Source organism: Schistocerca americana, chromosome 2 (genome assembly GCF_021461395.2).
Source record: "Schistocerca americana isolate TAMUIC-IGC-003095 chromosome 2, iqSchAmer2.1, whole genome shotgun sequence".
NCBI lineage: Eukaryota > Metazoa > Arthropoda > Insecta > Orthoptera > Acrididae > Schistocerca > Schistocerca americana.
In genome coordinates this window covers 525,746,950-525,768,279 of record NC_060120.1, presented here as the reverse complement: position 1 = coordinate 525,768,279, position 21,330 = coordinate 525,746,950, and the positions used below count along the sequence as shown (strand labels likewise).

General features: G+C 40.6%; 1 long non-coding RNA gene across 1 annotated transcript; it reads right to left on the bottom strand.

Annotated features, from left to right (window-relative positions):
* Positions 1-1,265: 1,265 nt before the first annotated feature.
* On the bottom strand, positions 1,266-18,380 carry LOC124596325. The gene is made up of 3 exons (XR_006978291.1): positions 18,354-18,380; positions 9,248-9,475; positions 1,266-1,516 (listed from the first exon to the last, which is right to left on the bottom strand). It is a non-coding gene; the product is annotated as an uncharacterized LOC124596325 (long non-coding RNA).
* Between the last annotated feature and the right edge of the window lie 2,950 nt (positions 18,381-21,330).

Genomic DNA, 21,330 nt, shown 5'->3' with positions numbered 1-21,330 from the left:
AATAAATGATAATGTATGGTTTCCTTAATTTAACTGATAACTATTTTCTTACCTGCCTAGATATATCTTTCTTTTTATTGATATAACACTATTTTGTAGCATTCCTTTTGCATCATGTTTTTTTCTTGGATATCTGATGTTATCCAAGAAAAAAAGAAAGCAAATATTGATAAGACGAAATGTGTGCCTCTGAGTTTTTCATCGTGTTAACAATGCAGGTTACCCTATTACGCGTCATGCATATTACTCGATCGACTTTCACAATTCCATAACTCAGCTGCAACCCTCTGCCGATCGAGGGCTACGTACTGTATCGTGTGACACAGCTCGCGAAACAGCTTGTTGTTTTCCTTCACGAAACTGGAAAGACGAATCGAAGAGTTCTTGCACAGATGGAGCTACCTTTCCTTCATCATGACAACTATAGAGCATGCACAAGCGCAGCGACATGTGTAACAACCCGACACCTTGTACACGAGGCTACAGGGCATCTTCCATACACCCCGTCTAGGCCTCATCTGCCCGTCATCTGGTTCCAAATCTCGAAGAAAACTTTTATAGGGTTTCACTTTGGCAGTGATGAAACGGTGCAAGTAGAAGTAATGTAGTGGCCCCTTCAACTAAGTCAAACATATTACAGCGACGGTAATAAGAAACTGTTCTCTCGTTTGGAAAAACGTTGTCGCACGACGAATAAGGGTATAGAATGTTAATAAAGTTTATTTTATTTAAAAAGCTTTATAAGTTTTCACATATAAGACTTCGGAGTCATTAGTTTTGAGCACGCACTTGTGCTTAAGCTACAATCGAGAAGATCTAGTAATCGAGGCGGTACACGGTCACTTTCACTACATCGATAATTTGAACCCGCATCTTGGCGTGATATTTCAAGGTTTTCTTTGCATAATAGCTTGCAATAAGTCCATGTAGAACCGTGAGATATGACACTATTTCCTCTAAATTACAAATGTTTCACGTATTTTCCGGGCCATGTAAGTCTTTGCTGTGGCCGCCGGTGTCCTCGTGGCAGTGTGTTAAGTTTGGAACTGGATATTGGGATTATAGAAGGTCAGAGTGAATAATGGATGAAATGCATTGATGTTATTAATAATAAGCCTTTGTTTTTCAGTATTTACGTGAACCTGTAGATAGAGAAATATCTTGTGCTTTTTAAATATAACAGTTGACGTTATGAAACTACATTTATATTGCGTCAGCATACAACTATTAACGAAACAACACAAAGATGAAAAGAATACAAATGCGATGTTTTAATAATAATCTTTACAGCAATGAAATATACAGCATGTCGTAAAGTAATCAGAAAGTTCTGACGCTCTTGCAGTTTCTTGGCTCTTCTGTAAACAGCAGATGTCTTCAGTGAGCAGGCCAGCCATTTTTGTCTTCACTCCCTCGCAGACGATTCAAGCTGAGCCAACGGACTTGCAATACTCCTAGTCCCTGGGACAATCTGACAGGTATGGTTTGCACTGACTCTTTGGTTTCACCACGTAAACTGCAAGGAATAGAAATATGTTTTAATAGAGGTAGGAAGTATAAAAATAACATACCAGTTTAAATTTACTAGTGATAAAACAACTGAAACTCTTCGCCTTTTACAAACAGCATGAATCTCATTTCTAGCATTGTGACAACATTATGTTATGGTCGTGCATCAGAGATAATGTGGGGTTCCGCCAGTATTTATTTCCGTCCTACATTTTACGAAGACGTGCTTAATAGGCGGGGAATTTTATTATAAGTGCCGTAATTATGCCGCAACCGTCGTAACTGCTGCCAAGTGTGCTGTGTCACTGGGCTCCTATCATTATTGGTACTATAGCAGACCGTTGGAAGATTGAAAACGCGAGTAAACCTAACTTATAGCGTATTTCGAAAGTTGAGGATGTCACTAGAACCAAGTTCCTCTAGGGGGGTAACCTCCGGGCGTGTGAAGCATTCAGTAAACAACACATGTATCCTGTGACGTGCCAGATGACGATAACCTCAGGGACCTCGGTTTCGTTTGGTGGGATCTCATCTGGCGATCCCTGAGTTTGTGATTTGGGAATGGTCAGAACTGCCCGTCTCCACTAACCGTAAAATTAGTCTTCTTAACAGCGATGACAGCTACTGCAACAAAATTTACACTCTTGTCAGTTTGTTTAACAAGAATGTTATGTAAGTACTTATGCTTATCATAAAGAAAGGACTGAATTAATGAATTCTATATGATACTAAACAGAAACTTTAAGGAAAGAATTCAAGAAATTATTATTTACGAAGTTAAAATTCAGACTATAAACTGACCAAAGATAAGATTTATCCTAGGAGAAAGCTGTAGCCACATCAAGCTGTCAGTTAGGTGTGTAAACAATGTAATTCGGCAATGGAAATGTTAATTTCACTTCTCTCTTGAACTGTTGCAATAGTAGTATGCATGTTTACGGTTGGAAGTATTAGTCAGACGTCGGACTGAAGTAAAATCATGTTTACCATTTGGGCAGATAACGGGATAGTTGATTGCTGATTTGTGATGGGACTTAGCCTCGATGATACTTAATAGTCACGAACATCAAAGGACACAGAATGAGACTGATACCGACATAAACTCAATTATTCGACTTGAGTAGGCAACAGACAAAACGCAATGACGGAAAACTTAGACTTGAGCCGTGTTGTCAGAAGCTATCGTCAAAGTCAGAATTGCCGATGCTAACAGACCCAGTTCTCTGAATGAATAATCGGTGAGTGTGTTCAGTGTAGGGACAGATGATTATGAAGAACAATATATTTTAATCCAACATTAATTCTTCGAGTAGCGTACATCATTTAATGGATATTTGAAGTGTGTTTTTGGAAATGACTGATACTTCGGATATCATAAAAGTGAGAAGTGATTTAGTGGCATTTTAACTGTAAACAGCAATAAGTTTACACGGAAGCACGACTCATTCTTAATATTGCTCAACGGTATGTTATCTCTATAATTACATCGTGTATGGGCGCTGATGACCACGCTGTTTAGCGCCCGGAATCCTCAAACCACACACCCATCGTGTAGTTGTTGAATACGTGACGTAGCGTCGCCTTCTCGACGGAATGACAATTAACAACGCAATTTCCTCGCAAAAATCATGATGTGACATCGGCTTCGGTGATGGATTGGTGATTCATGGCATTATATTTTCATCGTTTGAATACCCATTCTCAAACCGGGCATAGCTACTACAGTCAGCACGTTCACGTGAACTGGAAGTCTGTCGCGAATACCCAAAGGACCATGTCGTGATCGAGCTACACCGTCCCACGTCATCTCGACTGGGAAAACCATCACCATCGAGCCGAGACAAAGCGAGACGTCACAGAGTACAGTTCATTCGCTGTGAACTAACGAAAGAGATTTTGAATTCAAAACACTTACTGAGAATACATTCTCGATGACAAAGTACTATGTATTTGGAAAAAATTATTTGTAGTGAATTTCGTCTTTGTATGAAACCTCTGAAGTGTCAAACCTTGCTGCTCAAGATGTATGTCCGAATATTGCCTGTTATGTTTGATAGTATCACGGCCGCTGTAAGACCTAGTCACCAATCGAATATCACTTATTTCTTACAAACCATTCATGTAATTTTTTTTTTTGGGGGGGGAGGGGCATTTCGTGTTCCATTGTTGTATTTAATCACGAATGGTACTTGTTCCATGTCCTCAATACGTTGCAACTGTCTGTCCAGTGTTCTATGTGTTTAGCTGTGAGTGCTTTACGATGGAGGTTACTGAGATCAATAAGAAAATGAACTTGTGTTATTTGCATCGTACTGAAGATTAATCCCTCTTGGAGGTAAAGCATCATCGGCTAGGATCTTGCTTATGAACATAAATTTCTCCTATCAGTCGAGAGTTCTCATATTGTTGTCCGCATACTACTGATCAAATATTTTTACTCGCATTGCATCTCGCTAAAATGGTAGTAGTTTTTCCCTCAGCTACGTAGCTGCAGAACGTTAAGGGGACGCTGGCGCATGACACCCAGATTCGTGACATCAATAGACATATCATGAAGGATAGATTCTTCTACTCTGAAGGAATAGTGTCAACCGTAATGGAGAATGGTGACCACCTAGGGGAATGGTAGCTACTTTCAGCAAAGGTAGTCAGTTAGCAGTTAGTGATTGACGAAAAACAAGAGACAGGGAAGAGTTAAACTTTTTTGTAAAATCATGCGTCAGACGACAGTTAATGACGAGATGAGTGTGAACAAATACATGTGTGGGGTGAGATGTTATGAGGAAAATTAAATGACGAGACAGTACAGAGGGAAATTTAATGAAAAACTTGTTACAATTTTTGGAAAAATTGGTTACTAAACACGTGAGTGCTTAATGAGTATTATTAACAATTGACAGTTGAAATACAGAGGTGTTTGTTTCTTTGCTTCTCTCTCTCTTTGTATGTGTGTGTGTGTGTGTGTGTGTGTGTGTGTGTGTGTGTGTGTGTGTGTGTATGTGTTTGTTGTGTGTGTGTGTGTGTGTGTGTGTGTGTGTGTGTGTGTGTGTGTGTGTGTGTGTATGCGTGTGTGTGTGTGTTCGTTTTGATGTTCAATCATATTTGGTTTAAAGTAATTATGTGTGTCGAAAATAAGCCCATGTGTTTGTCACGGTATATGTCCATTCTCTTCCTTTGGTCCATGTGAAAACCCGATTCCTTTCACCGTCAGGGGGTTCACGAGGTGGGTGCTAGCCAAGATCGCCAGTCATCAGTTGCTGTAACTTCAGTGTGTGCTTAAACCAGTATTACTGGGCTACCAGTGAGGCATATTGTATGACACACAAGTCGGCGGGGTAAGCTCAACCATAATTTTAAACAAAATAAGGGAAAACATGTCAATTCTTACACGATGCTAATAGATGAGTGCTGAAGTGAAGCAGTCGACCTCTGGAAAACTAGCAGTACGCCAGTTCTACAGCAGCAAATCGGGATTGTCTCTTGGTGCATTTTATCGAACCAGCGGTTCCCATGATAATAAAACTGTCTTCGTTTCTGAAAATAGCAGATTTCTCTGCTTTTTTTGTATGCGGGAAGGGAAAAAAATACTCAAACGAAAGAGCGGAGGCAGACAGTTCTCCCGTTTAAGCATCTCTGAGAGAATAAAGCAGGAAACATTAGACAATTTTTGTAGTAATATAAGATTCGTTTGATAACGAGTCAGTGTTCTATATATCTAAAGGTCTTAATAGCTCTGATGGTACACTTAAATGCGTTAAACGAGTATGAAATACACTCTTTACGTCTACATGAAAATAACACACCAAGTATGAAACATATGAAGAAGTATGAAAAATTGAGTACGTCGAATACAAGTCGACCTGCACTAAACTAAATACATGATTCATGTTAAAATGTGGTGGCATGGTGTAATATAACGAACATACACAGAGAAAAATTGCAGAAAGAATGACTATAAGGCGGGACATAAGTTCCTGGAGTTGAAGAGAAAACAGCCTGAGACCGCACTAATTAATGCGTCGCTGCGTGTTTTTTGATAGTCAGTTCTCCAGTAGATGTTGCGCCAATAGAAGGCCTCACATACCCTCCTAGCTGCTAAATTGACAGCCATTCTCTTAAAAGCCACCTCCGTTTTCGTAGTACTCAGTCACTAAAAAGACGTCGTCTCCTTAAAGCCACAAAGACATGGTTTTGAAGGCTACTAACAGCGCATTTGGGCTCTTTAAAACAGATGTCATCACTTCGCCTGAAGGTGATGGAGACTCATCCCATCGAAACGTTGCTATGGGACGACGAAGCTACTCGGCTGACAACTCGTGAAGACTTCATATATAGATGTCATCACACTCCTCATCCTATCAATTTATGCACCGACTGGTATTCAGGGAGACCAGCTGTATCATGCTGTTACATGACATGTACTAAACGAAAGTCTTTGGATCTCCGTTAGCCTATTGTTCAATTACACGTGTTCGGAATTATAATGAGTGATTTTTTCCATCGTGTATAAACTCTAGGGATTCATCGAATAGAAGATTAAGGAACAGAAAATTCCAATGAATTTATTTTCGGATATGCATGGTTTCCAAGCTAGAGCCCTTTTATTGAATCGTACACTGTTGCAGAGACTGCGATCTAGTAATAGCTGTACCACGCAGCCACAGTTACCATATGCATGGTTTCCTCCTAAAGGGTGGTACTGTTCTTCATACGTCATGAGATAGCACCCTCTCATGCAACAGTAATTAGTAATTTTGTGTCCGATTCACTTCCACCTTATAGTGGACGTGATACGGCGTTGTACACAATGGTTCCGTATTCGAATCGAGAGCATGCGGACATGGTATTTACTTACGGAGAGGCAAATGGCAACGGGCGGCGGGCAACGACGTTGTATCAGGAGACCTATTCCTGCCGACAACAATCACAGAATTCTGTGTTTGCAAAGGGTGTTTCGCCGTTAGTGTGACACAGATTCGTTTCAGGTAGCAGGAAATCAAGAAGGACGTACCCGAAATTTTCGAACATCAGACTTTTAGGAAAATGTGATTAATACTGTGGAAGGCGACCGCTGTGTCAGTACCAGGCAGTGTCCCCCCCCCCCCCCCCCCCCTTCCTCCTCCAGCACTGTAAACGATAAGCCATACGACCTTGTGGAACACTATCCATAACAACTATTACAATCCTGATCACTTACAGCGTGTGCACGGCTTACAAGCTACAAACTTTCCACATCGGTGGCAGTTTAGTAACTGGTTCCTTCAGCAGGCCACAACGACTGCGGGATTTGTGTCATCCATCCAATTCATAGATGAGGCCACTTTCACGGCGAGTGGTATCTTCAACTTTCAAAACAATCATCTGTCGGACAGTATACATAACCTTCATGGAATGGTGATAGCGAATCGTCAGCATCGATTCAGCTGGGATGTGTTTGCTGGGATAACTGGCGACCGTATTTTTGGACCAGTCTTCCTTCCATATCACCTAATAGGCCGGAACTCTCGAAGGATCTTGTGGATGACTTTCCACCCGTGCTGGAAGATGAGCCTTTGATGATTCAAAGCGTTATGTGGTTCCCACATGATGGTGTTTCAGCTCACTTAACTGTTAACATCCGGACGCATCTCAGTCGTGTGTTTCCTGGTCGATGGGTCGATCGAGGAGTTCCAGCTGCAGGCCCTGCTCGTTGATTGGATTACAACCTGTGCGATTTCGGGTTATCGGACCATCTGAAAAGTATAATGCATACACAGCCCATTCCAGACATGGAGACACTGGACCAGCGTATTCATGCTGCCTTTGACACTGTTCGGATGCGACCTGGCCGATGACAACTTGTGAGACAGAACATGCTACGGCGCGTACATGCATGCGTTGATGGCACATGTAAACAATGTTCAGCACATACTGTAACAGTGGCCGCCTGGTACAGCGCGTATTAGTTCGCATTCTCTGTAACAACGTATAATTGAAAAACGATCATTTGCAAGGAAACAACGGAAAGCACTTCCGGACAAAAGTTCTCTAGACCTTATTTGTTCGTCATCGTCACATAGATCCAACACGTTGGAAAATATCACCCTGTAGAAACACTGAATGAATCCGGTACCGTTATCCATCACTCAGGATGAAGAGTGTGGAGAGCGTAAGATGACCAAATTGTTAATTGTTTTGAGAGAGACCAAAAGTTTGTAGAGGTGAGACCTTTCATTTTCCACAACTCTAGAAGATCCATATTTTGTTAGAGTTTGAAAAATCATTGTCTTGAAATTGCGCCAATGTTACTCTGCACGATCTCTGTGAAGTTATGGACTTCAGCTTTGTGCGAGATGCGAAGCAACCTTCTGTTTATTAATCGTCCGCAATAGTACTGCACCTGGGACTGGGGTGTTTCGATCGGTTCAACGTGAGTTTTAATCGTGATATTTTGCTAGGACACGATGAATAATTTCACAGTATAAGTACAGCTCTCCTGAAAGCTTCGATAGAAGGTGCATTATCCTTAACCACTGTTCTTGATGACTGCAATGTATCAGCCTGCTTACAACAGTGGCCACGAATGGCCAAGCTAAAAAATGTCGTGGTTGTATAGTAACAAACTTACTATACATTTAGAATTTCCCGCTTGTTTTCTAGACATTTCCGTCTACAAATTCATTAATTAATTTTCATGTAACCGCTACTCTCGTGGTAACCAACACGAATGCAGGCACAATTTCTAACTCAGTGGAAATCTTAAGTAGTACTACGACAACGCCACTTCCCTATCCTTTTTTCGAGATACTTTGGTGTGGCCGAAGTAACGAGCTTTTACCTGGTTCTTGTTTCAGCCTTTACTGACCCCTAATTGAAATGTGATGTATGCTGCTATTTATAAATGCCTGAAATTTCGGACATTTTTTGCAATGGTTATTCGGTTAATAACTAGTACATTTGTCGTCGTCCATAAGTAACATATTTCGATCTGATATTACATTGTAGATGTGTAATTAACTGAATAAGTGTGTGGCCTAATTTAATGCTAGCATGATGTTTCCGATAAGATGTAATCCAGAACGTTCACTTATCATTGCCCAATTCACCTAATTCTTCGTCACTACGTCAACGCGTCGCTAAATTTTAAACTTTTCTAAACTTAGAAGCCTATTTCTACTTGTTCCTGAGCGTATTGCGGATATTGTTTATGCACACTAACCCACTTTTCGGCCTTCTACAGAAAACGATGAAAAGTGTACGTTGCCTATCGATTTATAGTGTTTAACTTAGTATATGTGTGTACAACGCTGCCAATACATTCACTGTGAAAATTAACTACACGCTATGGACCGCGGCACTTGTGGCAGCTTACGTCACCTGTTCAAATATCTTTCCGTAAAATTTTGAAATTGTAGCCCATTTCGAACTTGATGTCGTGTTACATGACATAATCCCCGTAAAAGAATTCAAAGGTGTGTAGAAGTTAAAAACATGCAGCAGTTTTACCGGGAAAGAAAGTTAGTGTAAAAGGTAGACTAAATATGCGCAGCCAATTGCTCTGAATGGTTTTGGTGGAGAATCATGAAAAGTTGCAATTTCGTATTTTCGGTGAGGTAAGGGTAGTCACTGATCCTTGATAATTAGGTTTCATTCATGTGTTCACATTAACGGAAGAATCGTTGGCAAAATATAATGCAAAACAGTCAGATGTTATCTTGTCAAAAATGCACAGAAAGTAGTGGTATTTGAATTAACTTACCTTTCGGTAGCTGGTTTTAGCAAGAATACAGCTTCAGCGAATTAGCATACAAGTAGAACTTGTTGTCTGCTGCGACACAAATGGTATCGTCGTCATCTTCCGTGTGAGACGACCTCCCCAGAAATCTACTCTCAGCCGTGATATTGCCGATGCTTAGTTCCTCATTTCCGATGCTGGCGGTGGTCGACTCTTCTGGTTGCCCGTGGAGCCCCGCCACTGCTAGCAGTGCTGTAAAAATCGATGAACGTAATTACAGATCGCTATTTCGTCTAATGGCTGTTAGTGCAACTCTCCCACTTACGACTTCGACACTACTGTATGCTATATGTGCACCGTCTGCTAGCGTGACAATACTGAGGTATAGTGGAACTCTACTGACCCTTACCACGAACTCTTCCACGTGCTAACATATCTCCACCGTTTGGAAATGATACTGATTTTCTCTCATTGTGTGAGTCTGAGTTTGACAGTCTGTTCGACGTACTGAAACCCACGTGACTACATTCAGTGAAGCTACAGTAAGAGAATACCGGATATTTGTGACATTTATGAAGAATATATTAAGACGTACTGCATCGCGATACGAGAGCATGCGCACTTGGGTGAAAATGCAACAGGTAGGACGGAAATTTCACCACTAATTTGTAATTATTACTAATTATCACTAAATTATAATATCTACTCATGTTTACGTGAATTCTGATACGTTGAACTCTATAGTAAACTGTAATTATTTACGAACTGGGGAATATTTTGTGTTTAACGATGACAGGGGACGTTTTTACTGACTGTCCCAGCTTAATAAATAAATTGGAAATTTCTAACACTAAAATACACAATCACGCAAACTTTATTGCATTTGATAATCTTTGTTACTTCGTTTCATTCTCAAGCAATAATCGTAGGATGACCATGTGAGTTATTTCACTGTCCGAAAAAATATCAGTTTATTGTAAAATTAGCATCTTGACGTTTGCTACATCAATTCTTCAGGACAATAACATTTTTTACCACTTTTTAATACTTATGTTAATGCGGATTGTATTTGCTTACATTCGCTTTACTCGGTGATGCTTCGCTAAAATTTGGGCAAAGATAATTTTTCGCCGTGGTAAGAAAGCAGGCATGTACCGCTCGACCCTACAATATCAGCCCAGTAATCCAAAGAGCGCTCAAATGTGGTAAGTGCCTAACATCATCCCATGGATTATTTGAACTACATAAGAGTAGTACCAATACATCGCAGCATATACGTCAGGCTAGTCGTTAGTAACTTCAACCATCATACGATAATTGCGTTTGGCACAGGAGACGCGTGGCCTAGGAAAAATCTGGCAGTTGAAATCCGTTCGACGAAAGCAGAATACTCTTGCCACTCCAGCTGGGAGCAACAATGGCGTAAGTGCAGTACTACGATTGCCCCGAGTAATTTATCCCTTGTACTGAGTGTACCCTACTAAAATTACATACTTTCATTGAATAATGCTAAATGCTCTCCTGGCTATAAGCTAAATGCTGTAACTGGAAATCGCTACCCATAAGGTTGGTAATGGAATCCAATCTGTCCGCCTAACACCCCACACGGTAATTGGCTATGATGTATATAACAGAAAGATGGGTCATTTCTTGAACAGTCCGCTCGTCCCAGAAAATAAAAAAAGAAAGAATCAGCAGTGACATAGACGCTACGTTCATGTCGGACAAGTTCTCGCAGTTAATTTCTAGCCCCAATATACAAATGCAGTTGTCTTTCAAGCTCTTGTTGGATTGTTATTATCTCACAATTAAATTGACAATATTAGTACTTTCCTCACTTATGTTTGGAAATGTTTCCCTTTCTAGTAAGGTTCTGCCCCACTAAAAGTTAGCCAGATATTTGACTGAAAAAGCTGGGGTATTCATTGGTTCTGACATCAAACAGCCGGCATATTGTACGATGGAGGCATCAGAGATCTTTCACTATCTACGTTAAGTCCAAGATACTAGTACACACACGGATCCGTCATAGAAATGTGACCACCGCCTTTGTTCGGCATCAATGACGGTAGGGTGCAACATTAACAATTGAAGCTGTATAAAGCGCGTCAGAGAGCCGCGGGGGACAGTAGAATCGTTGTCATAAAGCGAAAACGAAACTATTTATCTGACGTCCAAATGGGTATGATTATTGCCTTTCGGACCAAGGGTGGATGCACGCCTCACTTTGTAAACTGTTCACGTGTCGGCCTGCTGAAAGTGTACTGTGCATGGCAAAACTGCATGATCCAAAATCGACGCCATGACCAGTGGGGCAGCTTGGCCCATAGATGACAGTAGTGAAAGACAGCTGCGCAGATGTGTACGGATGAACAGGCATGCAACAGTTGAGGAAAAGACGCCCCAGGTGAACCAAGGGGTTAAAAACAGTGTCTGCTCAACAATCGTTAAGCGAAGATTGCTGTTTACCGGCGTCCACAGCAGGTCCCAGATTCGAACGCTCAAGTCGACTGCTGTTCATCGGCGACGAAGCCTTTAATTTTTACTCCAGTACCTGAACTGGACCTGTTTTGAGTGGCCGTTTTAGGCGAAAAACGTTTTATGCTCGATCGGTTATAAGGCGGGTGACGTGTACGGTGTGAAGCGTTAAGTCCAAGATACTAGTACATACACGGATCCGTCACAGAATTGTGACCACTGCCTTTGTTCGGCATCAGCACGAGATAACCACTCAATGACGGTAGGGTGCAACATTAACAGTGGAAGCTATATAAAGCGCGTCAGGGAGCCGCGGGGGACAGTAGAATCGTTGTCGTAAAGCAAAAACGAAGCTATTTATCTGACGTCCAAATGGGAATGATTATTGCCTTTCGGACCAAGGGTGGATGCACGCCTCGGTTTGTATACTGTTCACGTGTCGGCCTGCTGAAAGTGTACTGTGCATGGTAAAACTGCACGATTCAAAATCGACGCCATGACCAGTGGGGCAGCATGGCCCATTGATGACAGGAGTGAAAGACAGCTGCGCAGATGTGTACAGATGAAGAGGCGTGCAACAGTTGAGGAAAAGACGCCCCAGATGAACCAAGGGGTTACCAACAGTGTCTGCTCAACAATAACTAAGCGAAGATTGCTGTTTACCGGCGTCCTTAGCAGGTCCCAGATTCGAACGCTCACGTTGACTGCTGTTCATCGGCGACGAAGTCTTCAATTTTTACTCCAATACCAGAACTGGACCTGTTTTGAGTGGCCGTTTTAAGCGAAAAACGTTTTATGCTCGATCGGGTATAAGGCGGGTGGCGTGTACGGTGTGAAACGTCTCAATGCAAAGAACCTGCAATGAGTGAGGGAGTGCTATGGTCTGGGAATGAATTCGTGTCGGTGATTCTTCACAATAGATGTCATTATTGATCGAAACTAGTATGCGTTTGTGCTTTAGGACCCCTCCATAGAGTTTAATGTTCTTCGGCACAATGGTATCTACCAAGAAGACAATGCATCCTGTCGCTGTTAGATCAGTAGTTTACTCTTAACATGACTGGATATGTTTCCGTCTGTTCTTTGGAATGAGATCTCAATATGGTAACTTTATGGCTCTTGTACTTCTCTTTATACTCTGTGATCAAGAAATGTTTCCAGTAATTGCAGTTTGGTTTTATTTTGCAACTGGTTTGTTGGATACTTGTTGCCAGTTTCACTACGTATTTATCTGTAAAGAATATAAGAGTTTTTTCATTGTACTCGCTTTCTTCCATAGCGTTTATTATGTGGCCCCTAATTTTTGCTTTGTAATTGTTACATGATTCTCCCTCTGTTTTATTTGTTCATGTTACGTATTGTTCAACACTGTTTTTTATTTGCATGCTCGTACTTACCTTTTACCTTCCTTTAATCCCTTTGATAGTCGTTTGTTTAGTTAGTGACTTGCAGCGCATTTTACGTTGCTGTTCATTATTGCTGTACGTCTTACGTTTGTAAGCCCCTCTTATAGTTTTTAATGAAACGTTTGAAATGTGACGCTTGAGAAAAATTATCTATCAACACACCTAACATTTCATAGAGGCAACGAAGAACGTGACGTCTTATGTTACAATTCAATATACAGAAACAGACACTGTGAATGAAGTGTTATGCACGAGTCAGGCTCTATATTGTGAAGGCGGCATGATATGCGTAAGAAGATATTCCAAAAATATTTTCCTAGAATAGCAGAACCTACATTGCAAGATTTATATTTTCTGGTTTTTTAGTTGCAATGAGGACACAAAGAGGCGACCACATGGGAAAAATCGTTGAATAACACACACGCACACAAATGATCTAAAACTTATGTTGCTTCCTACAACATAGAAGAGTGAAAAAAATGCGGAAAATATTGTCCTAAGTTAGCAAAACGTATTTAATGCAGTATCTTTTTTGTTCCATAAATAAAGCTGCAGTCCTCTTTTCACCATTCCTACAAGAGGTGTTGTGTGCGCATTGCAGTATGTATCACATCTTAGCCTTATACTTCTTTACTTCTCAAGTGTAAAAGGATTGCAACACCAGTCACTAACTCTCAAAATGCATATAGCTATTAAATGAAAGAGCTATTCGATTGAAACTGGTGCCATAGGCTGGTTTTGTAGGAGACCGTTCTGGACAATATTTCTGACAAATTCCATAAGCTCATTTCTTTCCATTTCTGACAAGTACCTCCAGCATTTTAGTTACAGAAGCGACTAATAGGGAAATCTCTTACATGATCAGCGAACAGACCCAAAGTTCGCGAATCATTATTTATCATTGGGCTGATACAAATTCAACGGCTTCTGGTGTCAAAAGAATGTTACAGGAAATATGAAAGCATTCGAGCTCAGCGGAAATATCAGCAATTTAGCTGCAGTGCATTTTAGCTGTCAAGATCGAATGTTCAGCTCCTTTAATGATGGGGGTGTGATGCACAAAAAGGTCAATTCTACGAGTATTTGCAAACGGCATCTTAGACCTGTATATGCCGGAAAAGGTTCCAGAGAAATGCAAAGGCCCGCCACAGTTCTAGTGGTACGTTACAAAGTTTCTGTCAAAACAATAAGAGCTTCATGCACGTTTAAATGACTTCGGAGCCTTGTTAAAAGCAAAACCCGAAAGCAGCCATGAAATTTTAATGAAACAGTCACTAACCGATCTGACAAAAAATCTTAACATGTATTCATACAGTATATACATCTACTTCACTTATTAAGTCACTCTTTGACCGTTCTGTCGCCCTCGCCACAAATCAAGGAGAGGAGGTCGAAGTACTGATTTCGCTTTTGTGAAACTGATTCACCACAGAATTAGGTTTCGTTGAATTGTCTCAAAAGACCCACCTAGTCGACATTGACGTATTTGATCGAGCAATATAAACTAATATCACTCTGTAGTGGAAAGGTATCTGGATGTGAGAAAATGTCTTCAAGATCCTATACACAACTTTCTCCCCTTCCAGCAGAAGTTAATCGTATGTCGAAAGAGCGGCAAAGCATTCCAAGCGACTCGAAAAAAGCAGACATGATTGAATGCCTAACTCGTTGTCGTTGCAGAACCCCTTTTATACCCACGGATGTTGATCGTTTTGGAGGAAGGAAGTGTCCTCCGTAAGGAACCAAATTGATTCAGCAAACTAAAGTCTTATGGTACTCATCAACTCGGAATCACAGTATGGGCAATGTCGCCCACATCTAAGCCTCGTTCCTTGAATTATTCCGCACAATATTCGATACAGTTCGGAAATGTTATTTAGTGGACAATGTACGAGAATACCGGATAGCAGGCCGCGGTGGCCAAGCGGTTCTAGGTGCTTCAGTCCGGAACCATGCGACTGCTACAGTCGCAGGTTCGATTCCTGCCTCGGGTATGGATGTGTGTGAACTCCTTAGTTAATTAGATTTAAGTAGTTCTTAGTTCTAGGGGACTGATGACCTCAGATGTTAAGTACCATAGTGATCAGAGCCATTTTAACCATTTTGAATACCGGATATTGGACCTGATTTATGATTTTATTCAGTAATTCACTGCAGAAATAATTCAACTGAACTCTTTTAATGGGTCAAAAGTTATAGTCGGAAAGAAGCTGTGATATGTCTATAACTGTTCACAATATACACAGTGTAGAAGATGTATTCCATAGTCTGGGAGGTGGTAGTTTGGATGAAAACACAAGCAAAATATCCGGAAGACGTGAGCTGTAAGATCCATACTTTTAGAGCTATGTGTACTTGGTGATACCGTAAACCGTATTCACAGTTCATTGCAAGTGCAGCGGATACCTTATTTCTAACAGAACCGGTGCGTATTTTGAACAGCTTAAGAAAAACGTTGTCGTTTTATCCCTGTAATTGCCAGAAAATTGAAGCCTGCTGTTTCACAAGGAATATACCAAACACCATTTTGATCACAAATGCAGGCCGTATGTAATAGCTTGTAAAACTACGAGTCAGTGCCACACGTATTTTCCAGATACTTAATTTCATAAGTTTAAAACCATTTTGGAAACTGTATGTACTTGTGAATTCCATTGTAAATGAGATTGTAATATATGCTGGAAGAATAAATAACAAATAATTATTTGAAGTTGTAGTAAATACTCTGACAATCCCTTGGATGTTATATTTGTATGAAACATGACGTACATTTCATGTCACGATAATATCGTAGGCGTAAGAATGCGCGGAGGGGTGCGTTGCGTACAATGTGCGCTGTTTTACAGACGTGTGTCTTGGAGCAGAAATGACAAATTGCGCGGGAAATGGTGTTATAATAAGTGGGACGGTAAGACATAAGTGAGGGAGCACGTGTATGTGCGTAGCACATGTCCAAGAAAGTATTTAGCATTAACGAAAAAAGCAGTAAGGGCCAAGTTTATTCTGGCTTATCGCTAATCAAAAAGAGGCTACTGTCTATACTGAATATCATAATAAGCTTTACATCGTACTTCAAGCAACTCATCGCAAAGTAAGATTTATATAATAGTTTTATAATTGTGGTATACGCATGCCAGTTTAATAGTAGCTTTCTTGGAAAACTAGAATTGTCTTGTCAAACCAATCTTTACTGACCCAACCCGTTAACCATCAACGTAATCGTATCCTCTCATCATAACTTCCGAAAAAGTCTCAAGTGAAGAATATGGTTAAAAGAAAAAAGGATCCGTTAAATTGAACACTTATTTTCAATCAAGTGGTTGTTGTAATAGAAAGCTGTAGTAGCTACGGTTCTTTATATCGTGCATCACTGCTATGCTAACGCAGCAATCCGTTGAAACGAAAAGTGATATAAGTGCAATACACGTTTGAGTGACAAACGCAAACTGGCTCTCTTGTAGCCAAAGTAATTTTTCTGATTTTATGGTGTGTTCTGTAAATGATATATCTCTACACAACACTAGTATTGGCAAGAGGTTTTTGCCCTGGAGGAAAGATTCGACGGCACTATTCGAATAGTATCAGATAAAGAATTAATTACTTCTGGTCACGACTAAATATTTTCAAAGAGACAGCATTATCGTGATTTGTTTGACGCATTAGAGTTTCTATGCAGTGTTGCTAGTCGCAGTTAACTTTTTTATTAGAATTATTTGATCGCTAATTAACATCTTTAGTGTTTATTTTACTCGTGTTTTTTACATCTAACTTTGCGCAGGGGCATTCTGTTTATTTACGGCATTGCCTTTGTTGTCCAGCATTTGTTTGAATTCAATGTCATTATCTATTTACCAAGTGTAGCTTTTAATCGTTTTGGAGATGGGACACCTTTTATTCTGATTTCTAAATTCATCCAGACAACTTCCTACAGGAAGGCTGCCGCTCGTTGCCTCCCTTTTTTTTTACATTTCTATCGTTGTTGTACACTGCTAAACACTTGTGCAGTAGTGATCGGTTTGTAACTGTCTAAGTTCTGTCGGTAAACATCGATCTTCGTATTAAATGCTTTGTTCCTATTGACTGTGCAGTTTTATACTCGGGAGAGTATCTGTGAGTAATATGTTATGATACAACAAGAATGTTATGTGGTCCCACTGGTTTACTCAGTTGCTTACTGCACTCTGTTAATGATTCGATTCAGCAAACAGCTTACAGTAGACGAGATAAGCTTCATAATAGCGAAGATTAAGAAGTGTTCATACGAAATAAGGAATGCATTTTAAAGTCCACTGGATTCTTTTTTTGTTTTCTTTGTTTTTTTGTTTCGACCATACAAACATCTTTCAATGCATGAAATACTTTTTTTTAACACCCTCTACGTAAATGATCCTTTGGTACCGACGGAAATTCCATAAGATATTTCGCGGACGACATTGATGTCTGTAGCGAGGTTGTTACGTTAAAAGACTGCAGGGATATGGAAATCTGCACTGCGCATAAACACGTGAAAAAACCCACAACACGTCATTTACAGTGTTGGCGAAAATTCACTAAAACCAGGAAATACCTAGGAGTAATTGCCCGAAGAGACCTAAAGTTGAACGGCCACATAAAACTGGCTGCAGGAAAAGCAGTTGCGAGTGTGAGAATTATTGGAAATGTCTTAATGAAATGAAATTCATCCACGAAAGTGATGGTTCTCAAAGCACAATGTCTGTAGGTTGCTGTGTCCGTCTCGTATGTCTTGAATCGATAGGACTGAGATGACAGAGAAGACGAAGAATGATTCTTTTGTTTAGTGAGTTCGAGGGCTTTACGAATATGCTGAACAAGCTCAATCTCCTCGTCGTCAAACTGATATTCCACGACTCTAACAAGATGACTACGGGTGTACCTATAAGATTAATAAGACTGTACCTACAATATATATTTTTGTAATTGCTAGAGACTTACTCTCAAACCATTCATACTTTTCATATAGGCAAAACAAATACCTTTCGTCAACTATCTATGAACTACCATTGTTCGCGAGCAAAGGATATGAAAAAATCGTCCTAGAACACTCCCGACCCTCTAAGGTGTTTTCCATTCCGAATTTTACGTCGCCAATTGCGGCAATAAAATGTACTTCCTCGATTGTACAAATAGCTTTTCAAACGGATTAATACATGAGAAATTATGTAAAATGGATGTAAGAAAAAAATGTTTATCGTGAATGAAAGTTTATAAATTCTGTTGATAATTACCAGCAACAAGCAACAGAGAAGCCTTCATTGTACTCGACAGGACTATAACAGATGTCTGCGTTATATTTTCATTTATATATGTTTAGACGCCCGATAGCATCACCGAATGTTATCGTCAAGTTCCCATCTGATTTTCCGTTCCGTGAACTCTGGCTGCAGCAACTAGCAGCAGATTGACTTTCCTTGTGCTTGAAAGAACGTCTTATCGTTCGCAGTGTCTAATTATAATCAACATTACAACTACAGCATTTAATAACACTTTTTACCATTCTGGGTCAATTAGTTTGCTTCTTTTTTCCTTTCCTTTTTTTTTTGCGTTGTGTGTCACTTTAGTAGAGGCGAGGAAACGAAACGACAGTGTCCACGGAAATTAACTGCCACGGCACACAAACACAGTTGAGTTGATATTTTCACACACGTCTTATTGGCAATACTTGTCAAATCCGCAATGCGAAGACACATATCCTACATACCAGATAGTGCTTATACTAATCCCCATTCTGCAGCAGCTGGAGTGGTTAAAACAATACGGACGAGAACAAAGACAACACCTCACTAAATCCACGTTTCTATGTTCAATATCACTTACGTATTCAATCAGTCCAATAACAAACGTGACATTAATTACATTTTTAAATGGTAATGTGGGTATGTCAGCGTCAAACAGGCCTTTCACCAAGTTTAGTGCAAAATATGCATATACCCTGTTGCAGAAAGTTGATTGTACATAACAGAGCGAAGTGTAGAATGATAAACTTATGTGAATCTTCGCTTGTATTTTGGAATATTGAAGTCTTCCATAACAGCAATCCTTCTGATGTAGAGCTTATACTGGCGAAAGATGTAACCACCAAGAGATGGTAGTGTTTTGTGAATTGTAGTGGAATATCTTCAGCATAACATCTTTGATTGGACAAATTGCACCTCGACGAGGACGATGCATATACCCTCACCATCAATTATGCAACAACACGTTCTTTTCACCTGCTGCGTGTTCGCAAAGGACTAAAGTTACAAATCGTTTCATGTTGATCTTTGGGTCTTGTTCTAGTTTTGCTTGCCTCCGCATGAATGTTTCGTGGACAGGTTCCTTCGAAACATATGGGGCAACAGTGACTTTTGTGACTTCAAAACAGATGTACAACTTGTTTACTAATCAGTCTGTCATTGATAATACCACATCAATTGTATATCTGTGGGTAGAGCATGACAGTGTTGAGGGTGAAGACATTTCGTAGTGGAATTGGCTCTGGTCAATGTTCCAAATATTTTCTCTCTCCACACTCTGCTCTCTCATAAACACGTTCACTTCATCCACATACTGTTGTGTCATCTGACGTATACTATTAAGGGCTTGTTTCTATTTCTGTGTGACAAATATAGTAACATGCGATATTAGCTTTAAGACTGTCGATAAAGGAATTCGAAAGCTTTGAAATTGTAAAAGTCATCCATTTTATACGCTTCTAGTGCCCAGATCTGCAGATGCCAACAGTGAACAGTAGATCCACACGACCTCCCTCTATCTAATCGTGATACCACATGCTCAATCAGAGCTTGTACTGTTTTCTTTCAAATGATCTCCTGCTGCCTTTCACTAGACGCTCAATTTACAATTAATCGGTAATTTGATTTACTTTTAATGCCCTTACAGTGTCTCACTAGTATGCTACAGGAATTGAAGCCAAGACTGTCACAGTCTTCATCAGTGTTTTGTAGTCGGCTGTCGTCAGTATCTTTCAGTACACTGGATTTCGGCGGTTTGCATGTAGATAGGTCGTACTCACTTTGACTGGACTGTTGCTGCTGCCCTAGAGATGAACGTCGTGTACTGATTGGACAATCACCTTCAGCTTCAGGTTCTTCCTGTTCTTCCAAATCAGTATCCCTATCTTCATATTTTAATGTTTAACATCTTTACATCACACCCAGTAGATCTATACAGGTGTGGAACCGTTAAATTCCTTAGCTTTCACAGATTCTTTTAGGTTTAATCAGTTCTAGTGACTCTCGCAGGGTACCCTCGTAAACAAGGAAACGACGTCAAAACTCAGAAGTTTGACGAGAAGGCCACTGAACATTTTAGGCATGTCTTGACTTCCACGTATTTTCCTTTTAAAGAAGAATACTACGAACAAATGGAGGGAGTAGCCATGGGTAGCCCACTGTCACCGGTGGTAGCGAATTTGTACATGGAGAACGTCGAGGAGGAAGCCCTGTCGTCATCCGAATGGAAACCTACTTGGTTTTTCCCTTACGTGGACGGCACATGGTATGGATAAACTCCAAGGCTTCCTTACACATCTAAACTCCATACACCCTAACATCAAATTCACTACGGAGACTGAAACGGAGGGTATATTACCTTTCCTTGACGTCTTGGTCAAGCGAAGGGCTAACGGCACCCTGGGTCATGGAGTGTTTCGGAAGACAACGCACACTGATCTTTATTTGCACGCAGACAGCCGCCACCACCCTTCACAGAGGAATGGGGTGCATAAAACTCTAGTACATAGGGCGCGCACTATCTCTGACGCAGAGAGTCTACCCTGGGAATTGGAACATCTGAGAACTGTATTTCGAAAAAGTGGGTACTCAGAGTGGCAGATTCAACGTGCTCTCCGCCCAACCACTACAGCAAAACCAGTGGAGATGGAAGAAATCATGAGGGAGGAGGTAGGCACTGCGTTTATTCCATATATAGGCGCACTTTCGGGGAAAATCACCCGCATTTTGAAGAAACACCGGAACTGTGTTTTGTCCTCGGAATAAAACTCGTGCACTGGTGGGGAGCGCCAAAGATGACCTTGGTTTGAGGAAGGCCGGCGTGTACTAGATTCCGTGTCAATGTGGCAAGTCGTATAATGGTCAGACGATGCGTACCGTCGAGGATCGATGCCGTGAACACCAGAGGCACCCTCGACTGGTATATCCGAGCAAGTCGGCGGTCGCTAAACATTGTTTGTCGGAAAATCAC